The sequence below is a fragment of the Bacillus rossius genome, chromosome 1 (assembly GCF_032445375.1).
Source record: "Bacillus rossius redtenbacheri isolate Brsri chromosome 1, Brsri_v3, whole genome shotgun sequence".
Classification (NCBI taxonomy): Eukaryota; Metazoa; Arthropoda; class Insecta; order Phasmatodea; family Bacillidae; genus Bacillus; species Bacillus rossius.
In genome coordinates this window covers 318,297,339-318,319,044 of record NC_086330.1, presented here as the reverse complement: position 1 = coordinate 318,319,044, position 21,706 = coordinate 318,297,339, and positions in this window count along the sequence as shown.

The following is a 21,706-nucleotide window of genomic DNA, read 5'->3' as shown; positions in this document are numbered from 1 at the left end:
CAGTATCGTTCTGCCGGTCACAATTGTGCGAAACCTTGGTTGGCGGAGAGAGTGGGAAAGAAGCCGAGAAAATTGGAAGGGACAGGTCTTCTTTCATTTTTGAAGTTACACCTCTTTTAGGCGCATTATAAAAAAATTATGAGTCAATTTTTATGACGCACGCGCAGCATGCAACAAAAATTGACAGCATGAAAAAGGTTGCAAACAAATAAAAATTTCATATGCTTTTAAATAGTATACTTTAGTGATTGATACTGAATATTGTTCCATTTAATAAACACATTTATTTACGGTGAATATATGAATTATTTTTATAACCTTTTTCAAGTGTTTTTATGTAAGTTATTTTATATTCCCATATGTATAATTTATTTGCATTATAAATTATTCCATTGTTATTTAATATTTAATTGTTACTAATAAGTTCGAATAAACATTCAGCATATTTATGTAAGTAAAATATTAATTAAAATTTCGAATTATCTAAATTATGAAGTTAATTTTATACACGTGTTTTTTTATATTGAATACTGAGTAATTATTTACATTTTTTAAAAAAATTTGATTGAATTTATACTTTACGAACCGTATTTATAATATCAATCTATTCCTTTTATTATTTTATTTATATTAATTATTTGTATACAAAATTAAAGTTAGTTTTTCATTATGCCATTTAAGTATAACTTCTAACGCGCGTACATAAGTACACGAACCCAATTTTTATATATTTTTTCCTTGTTTGTGACAATGCAAGAAAAACATTTCCGTCAAGTTTTACTTAAGACGCGAGATAATTATGACTCAAATATAGTATTACGATTTATTTTCACACAGTTACATTCGTTTTAATGTTTTTTTCTTTTCCATCTCCACACCTTTTTAGTTTTAAAGGCTAGGAAACTGAACAAATGATGATTCGCGCCTCATTACAGGCATGAATCATAATTCATAAGCTTCAACTCAGTAACAAATGAGATCGCAGACCATAATAATGATGGGTATTTCTACGTCGGCATCAACGCATGAGTCACTGCACAACATAATGTTCTGAAATATTTGTAGTTTGGAATGAATAATATCATGAGTATATTATGATTCTTATAATTCATACCCTTCTCCTAAACAACAATGTGCATAGCAACTTCCAAAATAAAATATATCTACTCGAAATAATTGTGTATCTACGTATCTTCAGGCAAAACTATCAGGTTAGTTGTTATATATGAGATTATACCTACTGGCCATATCAATATTAAAGTTATACTTTGGTTATACATTTCCTACAAGAAATACAAAAAAAATGCTAGCCACTAAAGACTTTACTTCCACCTGAATCTTGGAATCTTGAATAAAATGAAGAAAATGTTGATAGAGCAACAGATAATTTTGCAGTTTACTGAAAAATTACATAGACATTGCACGTTCGCTTACAGTTAGTAAACGAAATACATTAAAAATATTGAAACTATGGATAACATCGAGTTGGTTAAATCAATTAGAAAAAGAGAAGAAAATAAACAACAAATAAACAACCATTTAAGAAGCAGCTGAGACGTATATATTATAACTAGAGAACCAGAATTACATCTCTTATACGAATAACTTAATACAATTACTACAAAAAATTAAATGATGAAGCACATCATGATTCTAAAAAATATATGGAATATTATTAAAGAGTTTACTGGTTAAAAAATAAAATGTTGATATTAAAATTTTTCAAATTACAATAAAAAAATATGCCACGTCAAATCCCAAAGAAGCTGCAAATACACTGAATTTTTTTTTTACAATTGTTGGAAAACTTTAAATAAAGGTCTAGTAATAAGTACACAAATTATTCAGTTAAGACAAAAACTTTTTAAGTTTTTTTTAGCTTCAATGTCTGAATCTGATACGTACAATATATTATTTATGAAATGAGAAACTCCACTGTGGTAGGTCCTGATAATATAAGTGTAAACACTATAAATTAAAACAAATATAAATTTATTTATTGCTCATATAGCAAATTTAAGATTAAGTTTGGGAAAATTTTCTAAATTGCTAAAGGAAGCATTTATTATAACCTTGCATAAAGGGGGAAATCTGCATATTCAAATTTTAGACAAATTTTGATGTTGAGCAACATCTCAAAAAATTTTAGGAAAATGTTTTAATAAACAATTCATGTAATTTTTAGATAACATCAAATACTGTCTGTAAATTAATATGGGTTTAGAAAAGGTTTAAGAACGAGTAATTCTTTAATCAAAGTAACAAACTTTAGAACAAGATAAAAAATGTGTCCTTGTAATATTGGATCTTGCTAAGGCTTTTGATACAGTCTCTCATAAAATATTTTTAGATAAACTGGTAAAGAAGTAATAGCAGGTTTGGCAAACACTTGATTTACAAGTTATTTGGAACGTAGGTCTCATAGAGTAAACGTTAAATAATAAATTATGAGTCAATATACAAGTTCCACAGGGCAGCATTATTGACATTTTTTTATTATAACTTATATAAATTACTTATGTAACATCGATATAGATGGGCAGATAGTTTATTATGCAGATAAATGCAGATGATACTGCAATTAAGTTTTATTCTGTAAATTTTCCTTCTGTGTTTGAAACGGTTAATAATGAACTAAAAATATTAAATATGTATTAGATGATAGTTTTCTTTCTCTCAATATAAATAACCAAATTAATTCATTCATCTGCTAACATTGCTAGTCAGCCTAGCGAAAATGAAATTAGTTTTCATTTATGTAATTAAATATGCGTTAACTGCGAAAAATGTTGTTTCATGGAAAGAGTACAGAATGTTAAATAATTACGTATTGTGCTCGACTCTTTTATAAAATGAAACAAACACGTTTCTTATCTTACAAACAAAATTAAGAGAATTGTGTATAAATTCGTTGACTAAGATATGTATAATCGTCTGAAGTAATTAGAATGATTTACTTTACAATTTTTCAGACTGTTCTCCGGAATGGCATTCTGGTCTGGGGAGGAATAAACAAAACATGAATTTAACCAATAATTACAATTCGAAAACTAATTGTACGAGTCATTTTCAAAACAAACTAGATTCTACGTACCCACCCAAAGAACTTTTTAAACTACTAAGAGTATTTGAAGTTAAGAAATGTATATTAGAGTTGTAATAACGAGTATATATCGAAGTTCAAATCAAATACACGGATAGACAAAATATAAAGGTACCTATTACTAGGTATATTTCATAAAACGATTTCACTGAGATCTTTAGAAATTTTGCTTTCAAAAATTGTAGTTATTATTCCAGAAGAATTAAAAAGAATATATAATTTTCAAATAAAAAATATATTAAACTTTGGCTGAACAATTTAACTAATAAAGAGATATATTCTGTTGTATCTTGTGTACATGAACCATTTTCTAGATCTCAAATTTTGACTTTATAATATATTTTTCTGAAACAATGCTATACTCTATTTTATATTAAAATTATTTAATATTTTTAACTGTCAACATTATAACAACTAATGTAAGTTTTCTTAAGTTATTTTTAATATTTTTTACATTTAAAAAAATTAACTAGTCTAAATACCGCACGTAGATTAAATTGAATAGAATAATTCGCACACAAGCTTGTTTTTTTTGTTAATTCTACATTTCTTGTTTAATTTTGTGAAGTATTGTCTAAGTTGTAAAAAAGTGGAAATAAAATTATTGAAAATATATCATTACTAGTCAAGTCAAAATAAAATGTTCTTGTTGAGCCGCTGTATAAACATCTGAAAACGAAACGTCCATGTTTTCCCCTTCAGACAGAACTGGAAAACCACGGCAGACTCGCGAGACCCGTGTGTCGTGCTGGTCCGGTCTATTGATCTGCTAATGCCCCCAGGGAAACAATCGTTCACCAGTTCCTTGTTTTTTTAAAATGGCTTCAATTCTCCTATTCCCTTTCACATTCATTATTTTTTTTTCTCTCCACAGGGCGTGGTTGGCAAGAGGGAAGGCATTTTCAGTTGGCGTCCCTGGCACGAGTGGGGTCGGAGAGTGGGGCACCTGTCAACACGCAGCACGGAGCCGCTGCGCGGGTTGCCGCTAGAGGCAGGGGTACACAAACATCCGTCACCGCCGCACCGATTTCAACACGTCAGAGAGAGAGAGAGGCGGAGTTCATCAAACCTGACGAGTAGAGTCGGTGATTCATCGCGATAGCATTTAGTTTGCGTCAAAATAATCTGTGAAAAACTTTACCCTTCTTCACTGTTATGGTTGGAGATCACGGACTTTACATAACACATGACAGCTTCGCTCGCTTGTTTTACTCACGAGAGATAATGGTGAAAGACATGATGCAAACATGAACAAAGTACATGGAAGACATAAAAAAATAAACGATAGTATTTCCCACGTGATAAATCACTTTTTCCACTGAAGAGACTCACTAAATTTTGGTTGTATACGGCAAGAAATTAATCTCCATAAAAAGGAAATTTTAGAAAAAGCACGTGGCCTAACACTTCCGGTTCCTGCAAATTCCTTAAATATAACTTGTGAAGAGCACGCATTCCAATTCTTGAAATCCAGATGCATTATATGGCCGCCCATTGGTCTTAAAGACGGCATATCTGGCATACCTGGTGTATCCAAACATGTACAAACATATATTAAATAAAGATCGCCTTCATGCTTCTCTGAAGCGCCATGATTTCACTCTTTGCAAACCTTTTCCTCACACATTTTACCCAGAAAGTCCATACGTATCCCTAAGAGCTTTTATAACATACGCCTAATTTTCCTTTTTCTCATAGTTATAATGTCCTTTCTTTATCTGCTTTAATTTTTTATATAATGAAACATTAGCACACCTCTCAATTTCAAGTTAAACAAATCATGTCTTGAAATGGGTTCAACTAATATATTTCTTCCTCCCGTTAAAAATGAAACACTGAATCACTTTCAACATTACGTTAATTCTTGATATAATTCGATTGTATGAGGTGCTATTGAAATTTGCAAAAAAAAATATAGAACTCATTCAATATTATTATTGATATCATACTGATCACTGAATAAAATAGAAAAATTTAAATTATTAAAAAATATTTTATCAATTTTATGACTGAAATTTGCTGAGTTAATGTAAAAATTAAAGATAAGGAATCATAAAACACGTTTTTTTTTATATAGATGCAGGCTTCAGACAATATTTACGAAGAACGTTGGTTACAAATCATCCAGGGATCTTGGTATATTTACGAATATGTTCGTAAATTTACGGACACTGAGTTTACTTACTTAGAACACGAAGCCAAAAGAATATACTTGGTATGTTAACAAATCATTCAATAACTGGTTTAAGTGTACAGCAAGAACAATATTCTTTTGGCTACCTTTGTTAAGAACGAAACATATAAAACTCTAAATTCGTCAAACGGCGCAGTTTCTACGAATATTAAATTATTTGATATTACGAAACAACTCTTCGTTTATTTCAGTTAAATTATTCGTTGAAAACGTCCGTAAATTAACTGGAATTTTTAACGTTATAGTGATCTCGTCAAAAGTTAATTATACTGAATACAATATTAAAAATTGAAAACAAAACAAGAACCTTTTTTATTTACTGTGCTTTTAGCATGCCATAAATGCATCAAATTGTTTGTATTCCTATAAAATTGGATGCAAAGAGGAAAAGCCTTCTAAATAAAATCATAACTGTCCTTATTGAAACATCATTAACATGAATTTACATTACGTATTAGTGAAACATTTCTAGAATGATCAAAAGTTTGCCTTGGTGATGGGGTTTGATGTCATTTGTTTATCTATTTTTTCTCAATGTTCTACGTTATAGAACTTTATTACGATTACTATTTTTATACTTTGCAAGAGTAGATGAATTAATATATTGGCATTCCAATATGGTACACATCATCATTCACTATAAAACACAGTTACTTAGGGAATTGATATTAAATTTCATTTATAAAGGCATCACACGGTAACACGGGCCACAATAAGTGAGTGATTCGATTAAAAAGTCGCCTACGTTTAAAGTTTCAATAAACTTTTATTCTGCTGGTATTATATAGTTCAAAATTTATAACCACGTTTTACTAAGTGTTAAAATAACATAGAATAGCCAATTTCATGTTCTTCTCTCTGGTGAAATATAAAAATATCGCTTTATATTATGGAAAAATTTTATTTATAGTAAATTTATTAAAATATAGTCTGTGTCCATCTGTAATAGTGTAAATATATAAAAGTGATAGAATAATTTAAATTAGTCCAGTAGTTACTGCTTACTCTTTGTAATATTAGTCTCCACGGGCAATAGCTTCCGCGCGGTCGATGTCCTCTAAACGACTGCACAACACAACCTACTTGCACGCGACGTGGCAAGAAAAGCTAATGGCTTTTGCTTACGCGGTGCCGCGGTGGCTTTGCCGTACGTTTTCAGCACGGAGCGCATACGCATTCTTTTGACACTCACTGCCGGTGTTTTAACTGCGTGACGGGCGTTATTCATCTCCCCCCTCTTCCCCTCCTTTTACACCCTGAAAGGCGAGAGAGCGAGAGAGCCAATCGACTTCGCAGCCGGATGACAAGGCACGCACGCACGCAATGTTTTTCAGAGTTGGGGCTACCGTCCCTCCCCTTCTCGTCCTTCGCAACCCTTGTGGGAGAGAGAGGGGAGGGGGCCGCTGGCAGTTATTTACGCGGTGTCTCAATGGCAACCCCGCTAGCCGCTGTTCCGCGGGGCGGGAAGCGACGTTGCCGTTAAACCAACCCCTAACAGCCACGGTCTTCTTGCATGCCGCCCGAGCCACCTTGCAGCGGCTCACGCCCTCGCGAATGACGCGCGGGGCGGTCAATGCTTTTAAGGGCAGGTTAAGTGGGGGAAATATCGGAATCAAAAGAAACTATATCAGTTTGAAAAGTTTTTTTTATTTCATAACGATTTTAAATCTTATAATACTTCAAATTTATCTTAAGTAGGACAGAGATCACACATTAAGAAAGGTTTTAAACCATGACACTATCTGTCAACAGCACTATTAAAGTCGTAGCCATTCCCATGAATAAATTAAATACTAACCGACAATGACTACATAGGGTATACTATAACCATTTCAGACATTACAATAAGTCATACATTATGCTTTAATGAGACCAGTTTTGAACATAAAAGTGTATGAAATAGTTATGACCTTAAAACTGTTCAAACCAAGATTAGGTCTCTGAGTTCCTATCCTTTAATGTTTGTGTAAACACTTCTCTCTGGTGAACGAAATACATCATTAGCGTGTAATTTGTTTGCGGGAGGGGGGGGGGATTGGGAGACCCTGGCAGTAGTATATAATAGCCGGACCGAGGACAGGCCTCAGGCGGTGGAGCCGAGAGCCGGTGTCCGCCATCTTGGATTGTGACGTCACGGCGGCAAAAATTCCTCAAAATTCCTCAAAAATGACTCAAAATGACTCAAAATTTCCCGTTTTCGAGGGAAAAATTCCCGTTTCGAGGAAAAATTAGGATTTCAAAAAACCACAAATGTCTTTTGCCTTAGAAAGAACACCAATTCCTAAAATAGGCTTAAGCATCCTTAACTCAAGCCTCAGTTAAGCCATTTCTAGGAATAAGGATACCTTGACCTTTGACCTTGACCCCGACGGCCATCTTGGATCCACCATCTTAGATCCGCCATTGTGTTCTCGAACATTCCGTCGATGTGTTATCCGCCATTTTGAATTATGACGTCACCGTTGCAATTTTCGTTACGCTCGCCATCTTTAACTTTTTTATTATCCGATTTTAATGAAAATTTTTTTAAAAATTATAAAAAAATTCACTTAATAAAATTTTAATCAAAAATATCGAAAAAACATATATTTACGACACGGAGCTCGGAGTCCTCGGTTCGAACCCGGTGAGGGCAAAAAAAAAATAAAAATGGTGACCGATCCTTCCCCTGTGGCGGGGTGCTGGCAGACTGACCCCCACCACTTATGTCAATGCACATATACCATCAGGTAGTATGACGTCATTTCCGCCATCTTGAAATTTGGACGCCATCTTGAAAATCTTTATTTATTATCCGATTTTAATGAAAAAAATTCCAAAATTCATCAAAAAATTAACGTATTTAAATTCTGTTTGATTATATCGATGTACGTCCTTGGTTCGATTCCCGACGAGAGTAAACAGTCGATCCTTCCTCCATGAAAGCTACCTAGACTGATCTATCACCACCAATACCAAGGTATATATCGTCAACTGGTATGACATCATGTCCGCCATCTTGTCTTCATCCACTGGAGACCACCATCTTGTTTTCGTGTGCTAGAGTGTGCCGATATCATGTAGTATAATTATCTGGTCACCACACCTTTGACCTTGACCTTGAACTTTGACCTTGACCTTGAAATTTGACCTTGAACTTGAACTTTGACCTTGACCTTGAAATTTGACCTTGACCTTGAAATTTGACCTTGACCTTGAAATTTGACATTGACCTTGAAATTTGACCTTGACCTTGAACTTTGACCTTGAACTTTGACCTTGACCTTGAACTTTGACCTTGACCTTGAAATTCGACCTTGACCTTGAAATTTGACCTTGACCTTCAAATTTGACCTTGACCTAGAAATTAAACCTTGACCTTGAAATTTGACTTTGACCTTGAAATTTTACTTTATCCTTGAAATTTGACTTTGTCCTTGATGTCCATCACGGATCCGTCATTTTATGTTCAGTACATGCTACCAGGAGCGACCACCTGCTGGAGTACACCATCTTGTGCGTGTACTCGTATTACCATCATGCTAGTTTTATTCTAACATGCTACAGTGCAGTAATCATTTATTACTGAGGTACCCACCATCTTAAAATTTGACCGCCATCTTGAAATCATGTAATTATTTAGCTAGAAATGCGGGAAAAATTCCAATAGTCTCCGAAAAAATCATTTATTAATTTACAAATCGAATCGATGGATCCCTGTCCACGGTTAGATTCTTGACCAGAGACAGTTGTAACTAATTATTAAATAAATGTTAGGTTCTGTTTTCCATTACCTTTCGCGGAGTTTATTAATCATTCACTCTACGAAAATCAACTCAAGTCAATATACCGGACCAACGAATTAAATCAGTGCCGATTAGCCTATTATGAAAGTCTAATTTTTCAATAATCTGAATAACATATATGCTGTTCATGTACAAAGCCACACATATAGATCAATTGCCTTCAGTCCAAGAGACCGAGTCATGTCATTATCAGACGTATAGGCTAGTCATTTCAGGACCACATGACCTTCGTAATCCATCGTGACATTTTTATACATTCTAAAGGACCAAGTAACCTTGTAAAATATTTTAGTAACACCAAGAGGTGATAAACTAGTAAATATTCAATCACTACATTTTGTACTACGCGCAGTCAACAAAAAAGGAAGCACCAACAACGAAAAGACAGCACCACCAACGAAAAGACAGCACATTTGGAAGCACCGAATACGAAAAGGCAGCACATTTGGAAGCACCGACAACGAAAAGGCAGCACATTTGGAAGCACCGTCATCGAAAAGGCAGCACATTTGGAAGCACCGACAACGAAAAGGCAGCACCGACAACGAAAAGGCAGCACATTTGGAAGCACCGACAACGAAAAGGCAGCACATTTGGAAGCACCGACAACGAAAAGGCAGCACCGACAACGAAAAGGCAGCACATTTGGAAGCAACGACAACGAAAAGGCAGCAGCGACAACGAAAAGGCAGCACATTTGGAAGCACCGACAACGAAAAGGCAGCACCGACAACGAAAAGGAAGCACATTTGGAAGCACCGACAACGAAAAGGCAGCACCGACAACGAAAAGGCAGCACATTTGGAAGCACCGACAAAGAAAAGGCAGCACCGACAACGAAAAGGCAGCACATTTGGAAGCACCGACAAAGAAAAGGCAGCACCGCCAACGAAAAGGAAGCACATTTGGAAGCACCGACAAAGAAAAGGCAGCACCGCCAACGAAAAGGAAGCACATTTGGAAGCACCGACAACGAAAAGGCAGCACCGCCAAAGAAAAGACAGCACATTTGGAAGCACCGACAACGAAAAGGAAGCACCATCAACGAAAAGGCCGCACCGCCAACGAAAAGGAAGCACATTTGGAAGCACCGGCAAAGAAAAGGCAGCACCGCCCACGAAAAGGAAGCACATTTGGAAGCACCGACAAAGAAAAGGCAGCACCGACAACGAAAAGGCAGCACATTTGGAAGCACCGACAACGAAAAGGCAGCACCGACAACGAAAAGGCAGCACCGACAACGAAAAGGCAGCACATTTGGAAGCACCGACAACGAAAAGGCAGCACCGACAACGAAAAGCCAGCACATTTGGAAGCACCGACAAAGAAAAGGCAGCACCGCCAACGAAAAGGAAGCACATTTGGAAGCACCGACAACGAAAAGGCAGCACCGCCAAAGAAAAGACAGCACATTTGGAAGCACCGACAACGAAAAGGAAGCACCATCAACGAAAAGGCCGCACCGCCAACGAAAAGGCAGCACATTTGGAAGCACCGGCAAAGAAAAGGCAGCACCGCCCACGAAAAGGAAGCACATTTGGAAGCACCGACAAAGAAAAGGCAGCACCGCCAACGAAAAGGAAGCACATTTGGAAGCACCGACAACGAAAAGGCAGCACCATCGACGAAAAGGAAGCACATTAATTTGTCATTGACTGCAATATTCATTGGTTCCAATATTCATTGGCTCCAATATTCATTGGCTCCAATATTCAATGGCTCCAATATTCATTGACTCCAATATTCATTGGCTCCATCAGTCATTGACACCTACAGTCTTTTGGTTCCAAAAGTCTTTTGGCCCCAAATATATTAGGCTAGAATTCTTCGAGTCTAAGAGACTATGAGACCACATGGCTACAGAACTACGTGACTACGAATCTTCAAGTTTACGAGACTGCGAGGCTACAGAGCTACGAAGCCTCTAGTACACAGGTTTACGTGACTGCGAGGATACAGGACTACCAGTCTGCATGAGTACTTGACTACGAAGCTACTCGTCTACAAGGCTACAATTACAGCATCTGTTTTCGTCAGAATTTTCTCTTTTGCTCCAACTGCACCACCAGCATTATGTTATAAGATTACAAGGCCGCCTGCTTACGTAGCTTCAAGTCTACGAGGATACTTGGATACGTAGCTTCAATTCTACGAGGTCCTAAGACTTCATGACTACGCGACTTCGAGCCATGAGGTTACGAGATTACGTGACTACGAATCTTCATGTTTACGAGACTGCGAGGCTACAGAGCTACGAAGCCTCTAGAAAACGAGTTTACGTGACTGCGTGGATACAGGAATACAAGTCTGCATGAGTTCTTGACTACGAAGCTACTCGTCTGCAAGGCTCCAATTGACACATCTGTCTTCGATGGAATTTTCTCTTTTGCTACATCTACGCCATCAGCATTATGTTATAAGATTACAAAGCTACTTGCTTACGTAGCTTCAAGTCTACGAGGCTCCAATACATCATGACTACGAGACTACGAACCATGAGGTTACGAGACTATGCGATTGCAAGTCTTCAAGGTTACGTCATCGCGAGGCTATAGGACTACGAAGCTTCCAGAACGCATGGTTACGAGAATGCATGACTAATTGGCCGCATGGCTACGAAACTTTATGTCTCTGACTGACTACAATAGCACTATTCAGTGGTGAGAGTTAATTTATTTCATGCAAAGGTACTTGCTGCAAGCAGTTCCGCTTTTCAACATCAGATGACGTCACGTTTTGCTTGCAGGTAAAATAATATTTATTTATTTTATGCGGGATGCGGGTTGTTCACTATCGGTCGCATAAGAAGAATGGCATCGATAGTCTTCAAGGAGAAGGAAGTTCGTCCTTCCTGCTAGTGCTTCTCAGATTTCTCACAGTCCGCCATCTTGGATTGCGACGTCACGGCTGCTATCTTGGATGGGTGTGACTTTGACCTTTGACCGAAACCGCAGGAATGATCGCAAGCACACGGATTAACCATCATAATATTGATAAGAATAATCAGGAGCACACGGAGAAAACCATCATAATATTGGCAAGAATAATCAGGAGCACACGGAGAAAAACGACACATGTTTTCTTTGATATCATAAAATTACAGGAAAAAATATTTAAAAATAAAAATAAATTAATAAAAAAATTTAAAATAAAAACAAAAAATACATAAAATTCTGGCTTGTACTAGAACTCTATCTTTGCTCAACAATGATAAGTTTACAAGCTAGCAGAATCAGTTTCTAGAGGCTTCGTAGCTCTGTAGCCTCGCAGTCTCGTAAACATGAAGATTCGTAGTCACGTAATCTCGTAACCTCATGGCTCGAAGTCGCGTAGTCATGAAGTCTTAGGACCTCGTAGAATTGAAGCTACGTATCCAAGTATCCTCGTAGACTTGAAGCTACGTAAGCAGGCGGCCTTGTAATCTTATAACATAATGCTGGTGGTGCAGTTGGAGCAAAAGAGAAAATTCTGACGAAAACAGATGCTGTAATTGTAGCCTTGTAGACGAGTAGCTTCGTAGTCAAGTACTCATGCAGACTGGTAGTCCTGTATCCTCGCAGTCACGTAAACCTGTGTACTAGAGGCTTCGTAGCTCTGTAGCCTCGCAGTCTCGTAAACTTGAAGATTCGTAGTCACGTAGTTCTGTAGCCATGTGGTCTCATAGTCTCTTAGACTCGAAGAATTCTAGCCTAATATATTTGGGGCCAAAAGACTTTTGGAACCAAAAGACTGTAGGTGTCAATGACTGATGGAGCCAATGAATATTGGAGTCAATGAATATTGGAGCCATTGAATATTGGAGCCAATGAATATTGGAGCCAATGAATATTGGAACCAATGAATATTGCAGTCAATGACAAATTAATGTGCTTCCTTTTCGTCGATGGTGCTGCCTTTTCGTTGTCGGTGCTTCCAAATGTGCTTCCTTTTCGTTGGCGGTGCTGCCTTTTCTTTGTCGGTGCTTCCAAATGTGCTTCCTTTTCGTGGGCGGTGCTGCCTTTTCTTTGCCGGTGCTTCCAAATGTGCTTCCTTTTCGTTGGCGGTGCGGCCTTTTCGTTGATGGTGCTTCCTTTTCGTTGTCGGTGCTTCCAAATGTGCTGTCTTTTCTTTGGCGGTGCTGCCTTTTCGTTGTCGGTGCTTCCAAATGTGCTTCCTTTTCGTTGGCGGTGCTGCCTTTTCTTTGTCGGTGCTTCCAAATGTGCTGGCTTTTCGTTGTCGGTGCTGCCTTTTCGTTGTCGGTGCTTCCAAATGTGCTGCCTTTTCGTTGTCGGTGCTGCCTTTTCGTTGTCGGTGCTTCCAAATGTGCTGCCTTTTCGTTGTCGGTGCTGCCTTTTCTTTGTCGGTGCTTCCAAATGTGCTTCCATTTCGTGGGCGGTGCTGCCTTTTCTTTGCCGGTGCTTCCAAATGTGCTTCCTTTTCGTTGGCGGTGCGGCCTTTTCGTTGATGGTGCTTCCTTTTCGTTGTCGGTGCTTCCAAATGTGCTGTCTTTTCTTTGGCGGTGCTGCCTTTTCGTTGTCGGTGCTTCCAAATGTGCTTCCTTTTCGTTGGCGGTGCTGCCTTTTCTTTGTCGGTGCTTCCAAATGTGCTTCCTTTTCGTTGGCGGTGCTGCCTTTTCTTTGTCGGTGCTTCCAAATGTGCTGCCTTTTCGTTGTCGGTGCTGCCTTTTCTTTGTCGGTGCTTCCAAATGTGCTGCCTTTTCGTTGTCGGTGCTGCCTTTTCGTTGTCGGTGCTTCCAAATGTGCTTCCTTTTCGTTGTCGGTGCTGCCTTTTCGTTGTCGGTGCTTCCAAATGTGCTGCCTTTTCGTTGTCGCTGCTGCCTTTTCGTTGTCGGTGCTTCCAAATGTGCTGCCTTTTCGTTGTCGGTGCTGCCTTTTCGTTGTCGGTGCTTCCAAATGTGCTGCCTTTTCGTTGTCGGTGCTTCCAAATGTGCTGCCTTTTCGTTGTCGGTGCTGCCTTTTCTTTGTCGGTGCTTCCAAATGTGCTTCCTTTTCGTTGGCGGTGCTGCCTTTTCTTTGTCGGTGCTTCCAAATGTGCTTCCTTTTCGTTGGCGGTGCTGCCTTTTCTTTGTCGGTGCTTCCAAATGTGCTGCCTTTTCGTTGTCGGTGCTGCCTTTTCTTTGTCGGTGCTTCCAAATGTGCTGCCTTTTCGTTGTCGGTGCTGCCTTTTCGTTGTCGGTGCTTCCAAATGTGCTTCCTTTTCGTTGTCGGTGCTGCCTTTTCGTTGTCGGTGCTTCCAAATGTGCTTCCTTTTCGTTGGCGGTGCTGCCTTTTCTTTGTCGGTGCTTCCAAATGTGCTTCCTTTTCGTGGGCGGTGCTGCCTTTTCTTTGCCGGTGCTTCCAAATGTGCTTCCTTTTCGTTGGCGGTGCGGCCTTTTCGTTGATGGTGCTTCCTTTTCGTTGTCGGTGCTTCCAAATGTGCTGTCTTTTCTTTGGCGGTGCTGCCTTTTCGTTGTCGGTGCTTCCAAATGTGCTTCCTTTTCGTTGGCGGTGCTGCCTTTTCTTTGTCGGTGCTTCCAAATGTGCTGGCTTTTCGTTGTCGGTGCTGCCTTTTCGTTGTCGGTGCTTCCAAATGTGCTGCCTTTTCGTTGTCGGTGCTGCCTTTTCGTTGTCGGTGCTTCCAAATGTGCTGCCTTTTCGTTGTCGGTGCTGCCTTTTCTTTGTCGGTGCTTCCAAATGTGCTTCCTTTTCGTGGGCGGTGCTGCCTTTTCTTTGCCGGTGCTTCCAAATGTGCTTCCTTTTCGTTGGCGGTGCGGCCTTTTCGTTGATGGTGCTTCCTTTTCGTTGTCGGTGCTTCCAAATGTGCTGTCTTTTCTTTGGCGGTGCTGCCTTTTCGTTGTCGGTGCTTCCAAATGTGCTTCCTTTTCGTTGGCGGTGCTGCCTTTTCTTTGTCGGTGCTTCCAAATGTGCTTCCTTTTCGTTGGCGGTGCTGCCTTTTCTTTGTCGGTGCTTCCAAATGTGCTGCCTTTTCGTTGTCGGTGCTTCCAAATGTGCTTCCTTTTCGTTGTCGGTGCTGCCTTTTCGTTGTCGGTGCTTCCAAATGTGCTGCCTTTTCGTTGTCGCTGCTGCCTTTTCGTTGTCGGTGCTTCCAAATGTGCTGCCTTTTCGTTGTCGGTGCTGCCTTTTCGTTGTCGGTGCTTCCAAATGTGCTGCCTTTTCGTTGTCGGTGCTTCCAAATGTGCTGCCTTTTCGTTGTCGGTGCTGCCTTTTCGTTGTCGGTGCTTCCAAATGTGCTGCCTTTTCGATGACGGTGCTTCCAAATGTGCTGCCTTTTCGTTGTCGGTGCTTCCAAATGTGCTGCCTTTTCGTAGTCGGTGCTTCCAAATGTGCTGTCTTTTCGTTGGTGGTGCTGTCTTTTCGTTGTTGGTGCTTCCTTTTTTGTTGACTGCGCGTAGTACAAAATGTAGTGATTGAATATTTACTAGTTTATCACCTCTTGGTGTTACTAAAATATTTTACAAGGTTACTTGGTCCTTTAGAATGTATAAAAATGTCACGATGGATTACGAAGGTCATGTGGTCCTGAAATGACTAGCCTATACGTCTGATAATGACATGACTCGGTCTCTTGGACTGAAGGCAATTGATCTATATGTGTGGCTTTGTACATGAACAGCTTATATGTTATTCAGATTATTGAAAAATTAGACTTTCATAATAGGCTAATCGGCACTGATTTAATTCGTTGGTCCGGTATATTGACTTGAGTTGATTTTCGTAGAGTGAATGATTAATAAACTCCGCGAAAGGTAATGGAAAACAGAACCTAACATTTATTTAATAATTAGTTACAATTGTCTCTGGTCAAGAATCTAACCGTGGACAGGGATCCATCGATTCGATTTGTAAATTAATAAATGATTTTTTCGGAGACTATTGGAATTTTTCCCGCATTTCTAGCTAAATAATTACATGATTTCAAGATGGCGGTCAAATTTTAAGATGGTGGGTACCTCAGTAATAAATGATTACTGCACTGTAGCATGTTAGAATAAAACTAGCATGATGGTAATACGAGTACATGCACAAGATGGTGTACTCCAGCAGGTGGTCGCTCCTGGTAGCATGTACTGAACATAAAATGACGGATCCGTGATGGACATCAAGGACAAAGTCAAATTTCAAGGATAAAGTAAAATTTCAAGGTCAAAGTCAAATTTCAAGGTCAAGGTCAAATTTCTAGGTCAAGGTCAAATTTGAAGGTCAAGGTCAAATTTCAAGGTCAAGGTCAAAGTTCAAGGTCAAGGTCAAAGTTCAAGGTCAAGGTCTAATTTCAAGGTCAAGGTCGAATTTCAAGGTCAAGGTCAAATTTCAAGGTCAAAGTTCAAGGTCAAGGTCAAATTTCAAGGTCAAGGTCAAAGTTCAAGGTCAAATTTCAAGGTCAAGGTCAAATTTCAAGGTCAAGGTCAAAGTTCAAGTTCAAGGTCTAATTTCAAGGTCAAGGTCAAAGTTCAAGGTCAAGGTCAAAGGTGTGGTGACCAGATAATTATACTACATGATATCGGCACACTCTAGCACACGAAAACAAGATGGTGGTCTCCAGTGGATGAAGACAAGATGGCGGACATGATGTCATACCAGTTGACGATATATACTTTGGTATTGGTGGTGATAGATCAGTCTAGGTAGCTTTCATGGAGGAAGGATCGACTGTTTACTCTCGTCGGGAATCGGTCCAAGGACGTACATCGATATAATCAAACAGAATTTAAATACGTTAATTTTTTGATGAATTTTGGAATTTTTTTCATTAAAATCGGATAATAAATAAAGATTTTCAAGATGGCGTCCAAATTTCAAGATGGCGGACATGACGTCATACTACCTGATGGTATATGTGCATTGACATAAGTGGTGGGGGTCAGTCTGCCAGCACCCCGCCACAGGGGAAGGATCGGTCACCATTTTTATTTTTTTTTGCCCTCACCGGGTTCGAACCGAGGACTCCGAGCTCCGTGTCGTAAATATATGTTTTTTCGATATTTTTGATTAAAATTTTATTAAGTGAATTTTTTTATAATTTTTAAAAAAATTTTCATTAAAATCGGATAATAAAAAAGTTAAAGATGGCGAGCGTAACGAAAATTGCAACGGTGACGTCATAATTCAAAATGGCGGATAACACATCGACGGAATGTTCGAGAACACAATGGCGGATCTAAGATGGTGGATCCAAGATGGCCGTCGGGGTCAAGGTCAAAGGTCAAGGTATCCTTATTCCTAGAAATGGCTTAACTGAGGCTTGAGTTAAGGATGCTTAAGCCTATTTTAGGAATTGGTGTTCTTTCTAAGGCAAAAGACATTTGTGGTTTTTTGAAATCCTAATTTTTCCTCGAAACGGGAATTTTTCCCTCGAAAACGGGAAATTTTGAGTCATTTTGAGTCATTTTTGAGGAATTTTGAGGAATTTTTGCCGCCGTGACGTCACAATCCAAGATGGCGGACACCGGCTCTCGGCTCCACCGCCTGAGGCCTGTCCTCGGTCCGGCTATTATATACTACTCCTGGCCACCTACCTCTTTAAAATTCTGATTTAGTAAGTTCTCCTATTATTTTTTTGTGCTGATACGAGGTGCCATCAAAGACTTCGTTCTCACAAATTGACTCCAGCTTTGATTGGAGCTGAACCAGGATTGAATGCCCCACACATACAGTCGGTTAAGACTTAGAAGAAGACTTTTTTAAATAAACAGTTGAAAGCTAATTGCCCGTTAACTGGAAAAATGAAAACCTGTTCAAACTGTGGTATAAACACGATGGGTTGGTAACATGTAAAAGTCTTATAAACCGTTCTACTTTGGAAACTTGTGACTTATAAAATTTATTTACTTTCTTGTATAATACAGCAGCTTAATGATTAGTGTGTTGATAACTTTTTTTTTGTTTTTTCAACAAATCTTTTCTGTAACTATTAAGCCACTTCTTGAACACTAAAACATTAGTTCTTTGCTAGCGCGAAAACTTTTGTTAGTTTTTACATCAACAAATAAATTGAGGTGGCCAGAAAAGTTTATTTTATTTTATGCCTACAACACCATTTCAGAACGTGTTTGCAATTTGAATTAAGCTGTGTGACGAAACGAGTCACAGAGGACAATTCAAACAATATTATGTTTGTAAATATTTTCCTTCCTTTATGTTTATAAATGTTTAGAGTATAGCCTACATCTCTATGAACTGTACTACTCTATGAAGATAGAGATTTCATTTCATAACAATAGTCTTCATTTTCTAGGCAGTATTTAAATAATATTATTTTTAACATGAACATTTATTTTAAAGTTTTGTTGGTTTCAGATATTTTAATTTTAAATTGGATTTTTATCTAATATATGTTTGCATCAATTTGTCTGTTTTTATGAACTTTTGTATTTGGTGTCTGTTGGATTGGGCCACAGCTGGCCAATCAGATTATTTCTTTTAATTCTTGGAACTTTTTTAATTTTTCGAAAAAGAACATTCTTCTGGGACTAGACGCCATCAACCACGGACGTGAAATAGTGCTTGGACACAAATTAAAATGTGTAGTCCAGATCTCTTTAGCAATAAGAACTTAAAATTGTTGTATTTAAGTAAATCTAAGCTTAGTACAGAGTTTGAGGCTGAGGCAAATCTACAAAGAGTTGTCAAACAGGAGTGTACAACCTACGCTGATATGCAGTAAGTGTTTTAGTTTTCTGAGAGCACTGATTGCAAAATACTGTGATTTTGCACAATTAAAGTGTATTGTTAAGCAATCCTGAGTACTGAAACGTATACTTACGTATTGACTAAGACCATAGTGCCGATTCACATTGATTTAGCAGTGTTCATACGTTTTACTGCAAACACGTTGCATTGCCTAAAAGGGCATAACTATCAGGTTAATTTTACTTTCCTCACCATAAGTACAGGCATAAGGAGTCTAATGTCACTAGTCGGACTAGTCTAACTAGTCGGACAATTACGATTAGAGAGACCCTATACTTGTAACTAATACTAATAATTTAAGAGACATTGTTATCCGATCAAAAGTACCTGTTTATGAAATCTAGTGAATTGCATGTCAGTGAAGTTTTAGTAACCTTACACAGAACTCTTGTGTGCTTGCATGTGCATAACCTATATTTCCCGACTATTACCTAGCAAACTAAGGCCAGTTCAGTTGTGCTAAGCTGTGTTTTGTTAAATAAAATCAATTATTTAATCTATAACTTAAAGGTTACTATCAAAAGTGTATATGTGTCTAAGTGTCAAAGTGTGATATATGTAAAATTATACCCATTCAAGTGTTTTTTCACTAGTTAAGACACACATACAAAGATTCTTATTACTAAGACTAGCATTTGTTTATGTTATTGATATAGTAACCTTGAACAGCAATCATATTGTTATCTTATGTTTTGTGCCATTATTACACATCCAGTGGATGTTTTCAATCCATTATATTTCACTGACCTCAAACGAATATAAATAAAATTGATTTTGTTCTATCTGTGTAGCAATACATCACATACTGTGCTTTGAAAAAAAAGTTACCATACCAGGCACCCAACTAAACATGAAAATATTAATTATCCCTACCACTGTTTAGCGATATCACATAAATGCACCTGTAATAGCAGTATAAGAAAGCTATATACATAAATTGACATCGCAACGTTGTATAGAGAGTATATAGGTTCAGCTGTCACTTGCGATACGACATAACTTTTAAAACAACCGTCTAGCAGAGTTAAGACATGACGGTGTTTGTTGCATTTTAATTATTTTTCCCCATTTTTATTTATTAGTAGCTGCGCCCCGCGGTTTCGCCCGCGGTTTAACAGGTTAATTGAACTGGAAAAACCGGTCAAGTGCGAGTCGGACTAGCGCACACAGGGTTCCCTACTACCACATTATGCAGCTATTAGCTTGAGTCCCACTCGTATTTCGCCAAATTTTATTATTTTTTGTTACTTTAGAGTTTGGACTATAATCAAACTAAGATTGAATATTGCTTGTATTACCGTTTTTATGATAGAACTAAAAAAAGTTGAAAAAAAAACAGTTATCAAAACCGTCATATTGGAAGACATTTCTCATACATTGTCAATATATACTAATGTTACTGTATGCTACAGAGGGTCTCAAAATGGGGTAAAGAGACTTATAGCTTCGGGGTGTTTTGAGAGCCAAATATTTACTGCAATACGTCTCTTTATGTTTCGAGACATATTTTTTTTTTATCTGCGTGTATCTAGAGATTTTTGGCTCTCGATATACGCTAACAGCCAACATATAGCTGTCCGTTAAAAAAAACATGGGGTGCTCAGATGTATTCCTGCCACGTTTAGTGTTTGTCCTTGATTTTTGTCAAGAGTGATTGAAAATGCCACTTTCAAAGGGAACTGCAAGCTTTTGAACTTGAAAGGTGAATTTGAAGGGATAATGGGAATACGTGGTATCAATAAAAAGCATCTCTCATTAGGCTCATGCACGCCAATGGACCGACTTCGGGGTGGGGCGTACCACTCCCTAGGCTGCGCGGCTTCTAACTTATATATGTTTTTATTCTGTACTAAGAGTAATAGTGCGTATATTTTGCGCGAGTGACATTGTAACGGTGCTAATGACTCGTTCAGCGTATTGTTGAAGACACCCGGGCGCAACGCCGACTTCCCCTCTTTCCCCCCCCCCCCCTTTTTTTGTAAAACACATTTTTTTCCTCGTGATTAGTCCCCCCCCCCCCCCCCACGGCGTGCCACTGCGCCCGGGCAAGGTGCACTCTGGCAGGGCATAAACAAGGTCTGAACCCTTGCTGCGGCCTCCCTGTAATGTGTAGGCGATGTGGAGGCACAGTAAAAAAAAAATGGCTTACTTCTATACAAAGCGCTCATACGCCCTACAATAACGTATGCAGCCCCTGTCCGGGCAACTGGAGCCAAAAAACACTTATTGAAACTGCAGCGAATTCAGAATAAATGTATTCGAATCGCTACAGACGCCCCAGTGTACTGCCATGTAGAAGCAGCGATGGTGAGGTTTCAGAAGCCATGCAAATTTCTTTCATTTTTTCTATATTAATATTATTTGAGAGCTATTTCTGTGAACTTAATACTTTACCTCTCTAGTATTTTTTGTTGCGTCACAAATATTTCCAACAGATATTTACTAAGTGTTATTTATATAAGGGATGTAGCAAGTTGCGCAAGTGTTTGTGATTATCACTTGCGCGAATTTTTACAGCAATTATAAAGCAGTAGTTAAATAGCTCTTTAAGATATTTGCGACAGAGCTACAAATACAAGAGACGCATAATGTTAAATTTACATAAACAGCCCTTAACTAGTAGTGATGACGAGAAAAAAAAAAAAGAAAAAAAAAACAACATGGCGTGTGAGCCTCAACTTGAAGACGCGTTTATGGAGCAAGAATACTTCTATTGACGTCGTCTTCTCCCACTGCTGTAGATGGAGCCAGGACAAAAGCCAGGGTCCCGCGGAAGCTATTCGGAGGTCGCATTGTTATAGGGAAGGAAGAGGCTGAGGATGAAATTCAATTTCCCAGAAATTTCAGTTCAATACGGAGGTCTCATATTGAGTTGAGCTTTAGGCGTCTCTTCTTGTTGTTCCTCGTCTTCTTCCTTATCTCTCGCTGTTTTCCCCGA